Here is a 9,275-nt window from a genome sequence, read left to right as displayed (position 1 = left end):
CCCGGAACAGGGATTGAACCCAGGCCCTCTGCAGTGGGAGCTCACAGTCTTACCACTGGACCATCAGGGAAGTCCCATATCTGTGTTGTTTCAAGTCACTAAGTTTGTAGCACTTTGTTACAGCCGCCAGAGGAAACCTATACAGACCTTAGCCTCAGTGCCAGCCCCTGAGAAGCCTCCTCTGACCACCAGATCCAGAGTAGCGCCCCCTCCCTCATCCAGTTACTCTCTCAAGCATCTCTGTGTGCTAAGCGCTGTTGTAGGCACTGGGGATAACAGCAGTGAGCAAGACATTAAAAATCCCTTCCCTCAGGACTTCCCGGGCAGTCCAGTGGTTAGGACTCTGAGCTGCCAATGCAGGGGGCCACGGGTTCAATCCCTGAATGGGTAACTAAGATCCCACACACTACATGGTGAGGCCAAAAAATAAAATAGAAACTGAAAAAAGAAAATAATAATAAAACCTTGCCCTCACAGAGCCTGCACAAGGGGGCAGGCAGGGAGACACAATAAACAAATGAGAAAAATAACGGGTGTGGTGAGAAGTCTAGGGAGGAAAGCAGACCCAGGAGGAGGGCAGGGGAGGAGGGCGTCCCAGGGTCAGGGGAGGAGGGCAGGGGAGGAGGGGTCCCGGGGTCAGGGGAGTGTGCTGTGTAAATGGCTTGGTGCCTGATGGCAGCAGCTCTCCAGGGAGGGAGGAGACAGGCAGAGGAGAAAAAGCAGGATGGCAAGTGAGTGGCCAGCGCAGCCATCTGATTCATCATGCAAACCGGCACCTCTGAGAGCAGAAGTGACACCATTAACAACCGTGCTGGCCAAACAGGCACGAACCTGCCACGTCTTGGTGCAGGGTCGCCGGGAGCTGGATCACAGTGGCTGAAGGAGGGAGTAGGGGTCTGGAGGCAAGGACCGGGTGTGGTGTGGCCTTGTAGGTCAGGGTGAGAAGGCTGGCTTTTACTCCAGGAGAGGTGGAAAGTCATGGGAGAGTTTTGAGCAGAATACTGTGGGTTTATGTTTAAAAGGGTTTCCCTCGCTGGCATGGTGAGAACTGACCCTCAGGGCAAGAGGGCAGAGGCAGGAGGCTGGTAAAGACGCCTGGGATGCCCAGGGGCCCCTGCGTGGTGGACTTGGAGGGACAGAGTCTGATGACAGAGATGAGAGGCTGTCTTCAGACCGGAAGTGGAGTGAGGGAAAGGGAAGCCGAGGATGACAGCTCGTCTCCTGCAGGGACTTCCCAAGTGTGTGAGTTTCTGACCCCCTTGTCTTCCCCCTCTGTGTAGATGGAAGATCCATGGGGTGGGGAGCCTGTCTGGCGTGCTCAGCACCTAGCTGTCTGGAGTAAAATATCATGCTTTTGTGCCAATAAAATAAATGGTTTGCCCAAATCATTGTTTTCTCAGGAGCAAAGTCCACGTCATCCAACACCACATCCATAGCACCTGGCTGTAGATTCATTGCCTCCCTGCTTCACATCCTTGGGCCGTTTGCTTGCCTTTGTTTGAAACCTGGTGCATGGGAAAGCAAGAGCCTTGGAAGTGCTGGGGTTAGAAAGCACAGTTACAAGTGATCAGGAATTAATTTCACAAGGGAAAGCTCTGAGTGCTCCTGATGTGAGAAAGGGCACTGAACTGGGTTGGACCCCAAAGAATTAGGAGCATCACCTCTGTTCCCACCATCAGGACTGATGGGACACCGAGGACAAGTCTTCTGAACTCCTCGCTTTCATCACCACTTCACAAGGGAAGACGGTCTTGCCAAGCAGTTATTTGTGCTAATAACTCAAGAGGAAAGCAGGCATTTTCTGAATTGCCTTATGAAGCTACCTTTTTCCTTGCCTGAATTTCCTCTCCTCCCTCGCAATCCATCCAGTAGCACTGCCTGGTGAGACGCTGACAGCGGAGCTGGGTCAGGGAAGGTTGGACGAAGGAGCTGCCTGCAGTTTTCTGAGAAGACATCTTGGTTTTCTCTCTCAATCTAGGTCATGGATGATTTCCATGCTATCGCCAGACGCGAGCTTGGTTCTGTGTGTGAGGCAGCTGCATTTGAATCCTGTGTGATTCTTGCAGATTTGTTCATTGAAGTTGTTGGAGATCTCACAGAATCAATCAGATGAATCACTGCTCATTAATAAGGTCACACCTTTTAAACTTGCTGAATGGATTGGTCTACCCTTCAGAGAGAAGGGATGGACTTATCTGACCAATTCTTAAATCATCCTCCTGAGAGACTGAATATATCTCATGAGAGACAAACCAGGTGGCTCAGTAGTAAAGAACCTGTCTCCCAATGCAGGAGACGTAAGAGATAAGGGTTCGATCCCTGGGTCAGGAAGATCCCCTGAAGTAGGAAATGGCGACCCACTCTAGTATTCTTGCGTGGGAAGTCACGTGGACAGAGGAGCCTGGTGGGCTACAGTCCATGGGGTTGCAAAGAGTCGGACACGACTGAGCGCGCACACACTTGCTTCCATTTTTATATCATTATCACAAGAGACTGAATATATAAAGGCAATAGCCACACCACATATGAAATAGAGATTTTTACCCACAGCCTGCCTCCACCTGCCTGGGAAACTGCCCCCCTCCCTGCAATAAACAGCCCAGGAAGCCTGTAAATCAGACTTTCTGGAAGCCAGATTGTCCTATCCCTGTGACAATCCAAGAAGCCAAACAGCAAATTCTAGAGCAATGGACCCCAAATGACCAGATTTAGATTAACAACCAACAGCTTTCTTATTCCTTGTCCTCTCTTCCAATTTAGGACCAATCAGAGAAGCCAACTCTGTATGCTTAACCAATCACGTAGGACACCCGCGTGTAGTCAGCCTGCCTACAGGTTCCCCAGGCCAACAGCCGCCAATCAGGGCACACCTGAGCCCTTCCCTTTTTCCCACTTTAAAACTTTCCAGTCTGCCTTTGAGTCTTTGCCAAAATGCAGGTGACACCGCCCACTCCTTCGCTATAGCAAGTTTGGAACAAATAGCCTTGTTTTTCTCATTTGGTTGGTCTTTTTCACCATTAACTGAGGACTAGGACTTCCCAGGTGGCTCTAGTGGTAAAGAACCCACCTGCCAACGCGGGTAGACAGATGCAGGTTTAGTCCCTGGGTTGGCAAGGTCCCCTGGAGAAGGGCTCACAACCCACTCCAGTATTCTTGCCTGAAGAATCCCATGGACAGAGGAGCCTGGCGGGCTCAGTCTCACAGAGTTGTATGCAACTGAAGCGACTTTGTATGCGTGCAACGGAGGCCTAAAGAGGCGTAACTATACATGCATGCATGCGAAAAATGTGTACGTGTATATGCATACACATACAGGCAACACAGAGTTAAATATTCTTTTAAAAGTTACGTTTTCATTGGCAAATGACTGAATTTTAATTCCGGGATTCTTTGGCAAATATCTAGGTAAAAGTGTGCCTACACAGGATGCGGGCACTTCCCCAGAAACTACTGTATCCAAAATGTCATGGTTCTGAATTTGCAGAGAGTTACGTTCAAAGTGTCACCTCCACTCCGTTGGAGAAAGGTGGCCAGTCATCCGGAGCGGGCAGTGTCTGCCGGCTCCAAGCCCACTTTTGTATTAAGACAGTGAAACCAGGACAGACTCCCAGCCAGCTTCAGGCTGGGGAGACCGCCAGTCCTGGGTGGTGCGGATCTTCATCTGTTCCTAGAAAGGGCTGGGACAATCAAAACCCACAGCGGGACGGAAACACCAAAGGCTCCAGGTGTCACAGGAGGAGAAACCGAGAGGACCCCGGGGCCAGATCAGGAAGGAGAGGACCCTGGGGGTGTCGTCACCGAGAGAGAGGGAAGCATTAATCAACCTTGAAAACTGAGATGAGCCCCCATGGGCTGAAAGAAATTAAGGTGACCTTCAAGTAAATCAGTTATGGCCAAGTACAGAACATTTTGATTAAAAATTTAAATCTAACCCTGGCTGCTAAACCAACCAGATGGAGCATTATGACTTTCTGTGACTGGCCTTCTTAGACTAGAGTTGGGGCATAGGGGTGTCATATGGTGGAGACACGGCCTCTCCCCTGAGTTCTGCTGCAACCTGAATCCCAGGGCTCTGAGGCAGAAAAGAAAGGAGATGCCCCTGGAGAATCGGAAATGTTTGGTGAGGGGTTTGATGTGGGCTTCCAGATGTATTTGCACCACCAGCCATCCGACAGCCCACGTTCCTCATTCCAGCCGTCCCTCCTGCCCTCTTCCGTCCCAAGAAGTTTGGCCAACTTCACTGACGCTCCAAATTAGATGGCTTGCCACTCTCAGGTTAATGAGCCAATGTGTCCATTTTGCTGGTAAAATTCCTTTCTGGCAGTTTCCAGCATGCCATCCCAGGTGTGACTTCTCTTATCATTAAATTATCATCGTTTCTGACATGCGTGTTAGTCTCTCAGTCATGTCCCGTTCTTTGTGACCCCATGGATGGTAGCACGCCAAGCTCCTCTGTCCATGGAACTCTCCAGGCAAGAATACTGGAGTGGGTTGCCATGCCCTCCTCCAGGGGATCGAACCCAGGTCTCCTACATTGCAGGCGGATTCTTTACCATCGGGGACACCAGGAAACCCATCATTATTTCTGCCTGAGTTCAAATCCTAACTCCATCGGTTACTGGGTCTGCTTCCTCTGTGACTCTGTTCCCTCATGCAAGAAGAGGCAGTGTGAAGTGCATGCTTGGTCAGGCTGATAAGAGGACTCAGTGAGTCCAGTGCTAGAGGGGTCCCTGGCTTATGGCAGGCACAGCAGATGTCCGAGCTATTCATCACTCATCGGTCAGTGGGGACCGGAATCAAGGCACTCAGTGAGGGGCAGGCTTTGAGGGCTGCAGGCAGCTCCAAAGGCAGCCATCCCAGGAGGGAGAGAAGGAATAGGGCAGAAATCATGGACAAGTGAGAGGATTGTGCTTGAAAAAAAATGAGATGCTCCTGCAGATTCAGAAATATTTGACGGAAAGGTTCTTGGAGATGCTGCTGGTGGGGCCAGAATTCGACCCTGGAGTTCCTGAAACCAGAGCCCCGCTTTGGTTGTGTGGTTGGGGTGGCCTACCAGGCGGGGTGATGCCTTTTGAGTTTGGACTGTCAAGGAGGCCTGCTACCGGGTGGGCCGGCTCAGAAGCCCTAAGACCCAGCAGACTTCCTCCAGGTGAAGCTTCCCTGAGGCCAGAGCCAGCTGCAGGATTTGTGGGGCCCAGTGGGCAATGAAAATGCAGGCCTCTTGGACTTCCCTGCCAGTCCAGTGGGTTTAGACTCCGAGCTTCCATGGCAGAGGTGGGTACAGGTCAATCGCTGGTCAGGTGTGGCCAAAAAAAAAAAAAAAAAATTCAAGCTTCTTGTTAGAAAAGTAGGAAATTGCACCATTAAAGATATTAACCACACAGCGCCTTTTCTTCTGAAGCCTGTCATGATGCTTTCATTTGCTACTTAATGTCATGCTCCATCAGGCAGGAGGACACTAGAGGCCAGGTTCAGAGGTTGCCAGGGTCCCGTTCTCACAGTTACTGACCCTGACTGGGGAGGGAGCAGTCTCCCCTTCCCATGGGCCTGCCACCCGAGCTCATGGTGGAGGGGGAACCCCCAAGGAAATGCACCTTCCGTGGACACACCTGGTGCCTGGATAAGGGGTGGGCCCCCAACAAGCCACCTGCTAAACACGCCACGGCACAGCCAGCCCTGAGCGAGGAGCGCTGCCTGCTCTGAGGCTCCTGCTGGGAGCTGAAGGCGCCAGGGACACGCTGACCTCCCTGCCACCCGCTACCCTCACCACCCAGTCCCTGGCCCCGGGCGGAGGGTAATAGCAGGGCGGGGTGGGCAGGGTGAGGCTGGGGAGCAGGTGACTGAAAACTGTCTAGTCGCTGGCCCCAGGAGGCAGTGGGAGGCAGGACCCCAAGCCCCGCGCTGTCTATTGCCCCATTAGACTTCACTTACAAAACACAGATTCAGAGGGAAAATTATTAAGCACGCTCCACAATCACGGAGCATGAAACCCTACGGACGGGGCCCTTCTGAGCCCGGCACCCTGTGTGACCGCCCTGATGCAAGCCAGTGCCCTGCCCCCTGACACCCAGCCCCAGCCCTCTGGCTCCTCAGCACCCCATGCATGCCTCCCTCATCGGATAAAATCTGTATGCAGTAAGCAAAGGCACACAGAAATGCAACTGGAAAATGGTCTATAATTGATTCTGTCTTGCTCCCAAGTCCCCACTCCTGCTAAGGGCAAAAAAAAAAGAAAAAAAGAAAATTTAAACACCATGGACTTGCTAATCAAAGCTAGCTCAGTCTCTCCAGGCTTCAAAAACTCCTTCTGAGTTAAGTCAGACACATCAAGGCAAGAGTTCAAGTGCATTAAGTTTCAGGTTTCCTCTCAGGGCCCTTCTCCCCACGCCTTCCCAGATGGGATCCCGATTCCAATTCCTGCCTCTGAGACACGTGCTTGAGGTGGCACCAGGCTGCCTGTCCTGCACCCAGTGAGTGGCCATCCGCCTGGTTCTCGGGCTGCAGCCCAGAGTCTGGCCACAGGGTCCTCTTACAGCACCGCTCAGCAGTCACGCTCCCCTCGGGCCTTCCCACTGCTGTTTTGACCCGGAGGAGGGTCTGATCAAGCTTCTGATCTCTTGCTTCTTCCTACCTGATGGGAACTTCCCTAAGTCATATCCTCTGACCTTGTTATGGGTCCAAGTCCACCAGATTCGGTCATAATTTCTTAAAGGGAAGCCCATGGAATTTAGAAAATCCCCTTCTTCCCTGAACCAAATTCAGTTTCAAGACTGTTATCTCATGTACACTCAGAGTTGATCTTAACACTCAAAGGTAAAAGAGTCTTCTTCCCTCTTGTTATATTTCTACTATGAAAATCACCATCCTCCCTGAGGCAAACAGGTAGCCCTGGTTGAATAAGAGGGAAAAATATTAATATGTTAGAATTTTATTTCTCTCTTACCTCTAGCATAGCACTTAGCACAAAGGTATTGAAACTGTCTCCTTATCTGTCTTCCCAAGTAGTGTATTCGCTTAAAGGCAGGGGGCAAACATTGCTCATTTTCTGTATCAAGTACCTAAATATTAAGTCTGGCACTTTACAGACTGTCAGAAATGGATGGTGGGATGGATGGATAGGTGTGTGGGTGGGTAGATAGGTGGACAAGGGGATGGATGGGTGAATGAGTGAAAGGATGGGTGGTGGATGAATGGATGGGTGGATGGATTTTTTAAACCTTAAAAAAATATACCCAGCAAAAAGTGAAAGTCGCCCAGTCATGTTCGACTTTACAACCCCATAGACTGTAGCCTGCCAGGCTCCTCTGTCCATGGAATTCTCCAGGCAAGAATATTGAAGTGGGTAGCCTTTCCCTTCTCCAGGGAATTTCCCAACCCAGGGATCAAACCCAGGTCTCCCATGTTGCAGGTAGATTCTTTACTGTCTGAGCCATCAGGGAAGCATTAGAATACTGGAGTGGGTAGCCTATCCCTTCTCCAGGGATCTTCCCAACCCAGGAATTGAACCGGGGTCTCCTGCATTGTAGGCGGATTCTTTACCTGCTGAGCTACCAGGAAAGCCCCATACCCAGCAAACTCTTACTTACATCTCATTGACCAAATGGGGTCACATGCCACCCTGGGATGCAGAGGAATCTGGGACTGAAGTACTGTAGTTGTGATTATTTTAAATGGGGCATTTTATTATCCGGAGCAAAATTATGGTTCTGTTGGTAAGGGAGAAGGGTAGAGTGGATAGATAGAACAATGGGTAGATAAGAACAGCCAGAGGAGTGGCATTTTAGCAGAACCTTCCAAGATGTGTAAGAGAGAAAGGGTATGTTGAGCTGAGGAAACAGCGTAACCAAACGGATGGAGGTGAGAGAGCCCAGGGCAGTTGCAGGGGATCCTGGCAGATTCTGTATGAATGCCAGTACATCACTGTTACTACACCCAGGCAGAAGGTTCTGTAGAGAGGATCTGTGGGTCAGCCTAAACTGTAAATAAATATTCCTTTATAGATTGAGGTATGGAGACTGACTTGTAAATATGAGCTCTCATTATGGCTGAACCTGTATTCCAGCTATGTTCTCTTCTTGTTCATTCCGAACACGCCCCATCCCTTCTTTATATTCCCAGCCACTCTTGCCAGAGACCTGCTTGTTTTATTAGTCTTCTCAAAGATCCAGCTGTGGTTTTATTGATCTTACTTTTTCCTTAATTTCTGTTCTTATCCTTGTTATTTCCTAATTTCCTTCCTTCTATTTTTGTTTTTCTTGCTTTCTTCTGTTCTCTTTCTTCCTTCTGGACTTGGACACCGAACTCACTCAACTGGAGTTTAGAAAAGTCTCTTCTTTTCTAATGTGTGCGTTGGCAGCTCTGACTCTCCCTCTATGTAATCCTGCTGTGGGATTCTTCTAGTTTAGTACAAAGTGATCTAACTATCTTTCAGTTCTCAGTATTTTCTGATTTCCCTTAGGATACCTTCCTTGACCATTATATTGGGTGATCCATGAATTTAAAGTTTAAAATATATGAGTTAAAATTCAGTTTTATCTCAGAATAGAGTTGACATATAATTCAGCAATCCCACTCCTAGGCACACATCTGGAAAATCTAGAATTTGAAAAGATACAGACACACCCCAGTGTTCATAGCAGCACTATGTATGATAAATAGCCAAGACACAGAAGCAACCTAAATGTTCATCGACAGGTGAGTGGATGAAGAAGACGTGGTGCGTGTATGTCCCACTCTATGTATTAATGGAGACACACAAAACTGCGGTTCACTTATTTCTACTGCTTTATGTAACCAAGATGTAATCTGTTTATCTTCTCTGCCACTAAAGGATACTGAGCTTATTTCTGCCTTTTCTCTATCATACACAATGCTGCTATGGAATTCTTACATGTAGTCTAGTGCTCATATTTTCACGTATGAGAGGCAAAACTGGAAGTAGAGCTGTTGGGTCACAGCATCACCAGATAACGTCCAATTGCACTCTAAAGTGGTTGTCTGTCCTCCGTGTCTCTTAGTCTCTCTTGAAGGGTTTTCTACATTTTCCCCTCTGCTTTGCATTCTGGATATTTTAAGAATATCTTCCAGTTCATCTATTGTCTCTTCATCTCTGTCCAATCTGCCATTAAACTGGTTGTGAGCTTTAAATTTCATTATTTACCTTATTCATTTCTAGAAGTTCTATTTGGAGCTTTTAATGTCGTTTGTTTTTAATTTTTATTATGGACATTTCAAACATAAAATTAGAGACAGCAGAATAAGAAATCCCTATGACT

Source organism: Capra hircus, chromosome 5, assembly GCF_001704415.2.
Source record: "Capra hircus breed San Clemente chromosome 5, ASM170441v1, whole genome shotgun sequence".
NCBI classification, from domain to species: Eukaryota; Metazoa; Chordata; class Mammalia; order Artiodactyla; family Bovidae; genus Capra; species Capra hircus.
This window is presented reverse-complemented; position numbering follows the sequence as displayed.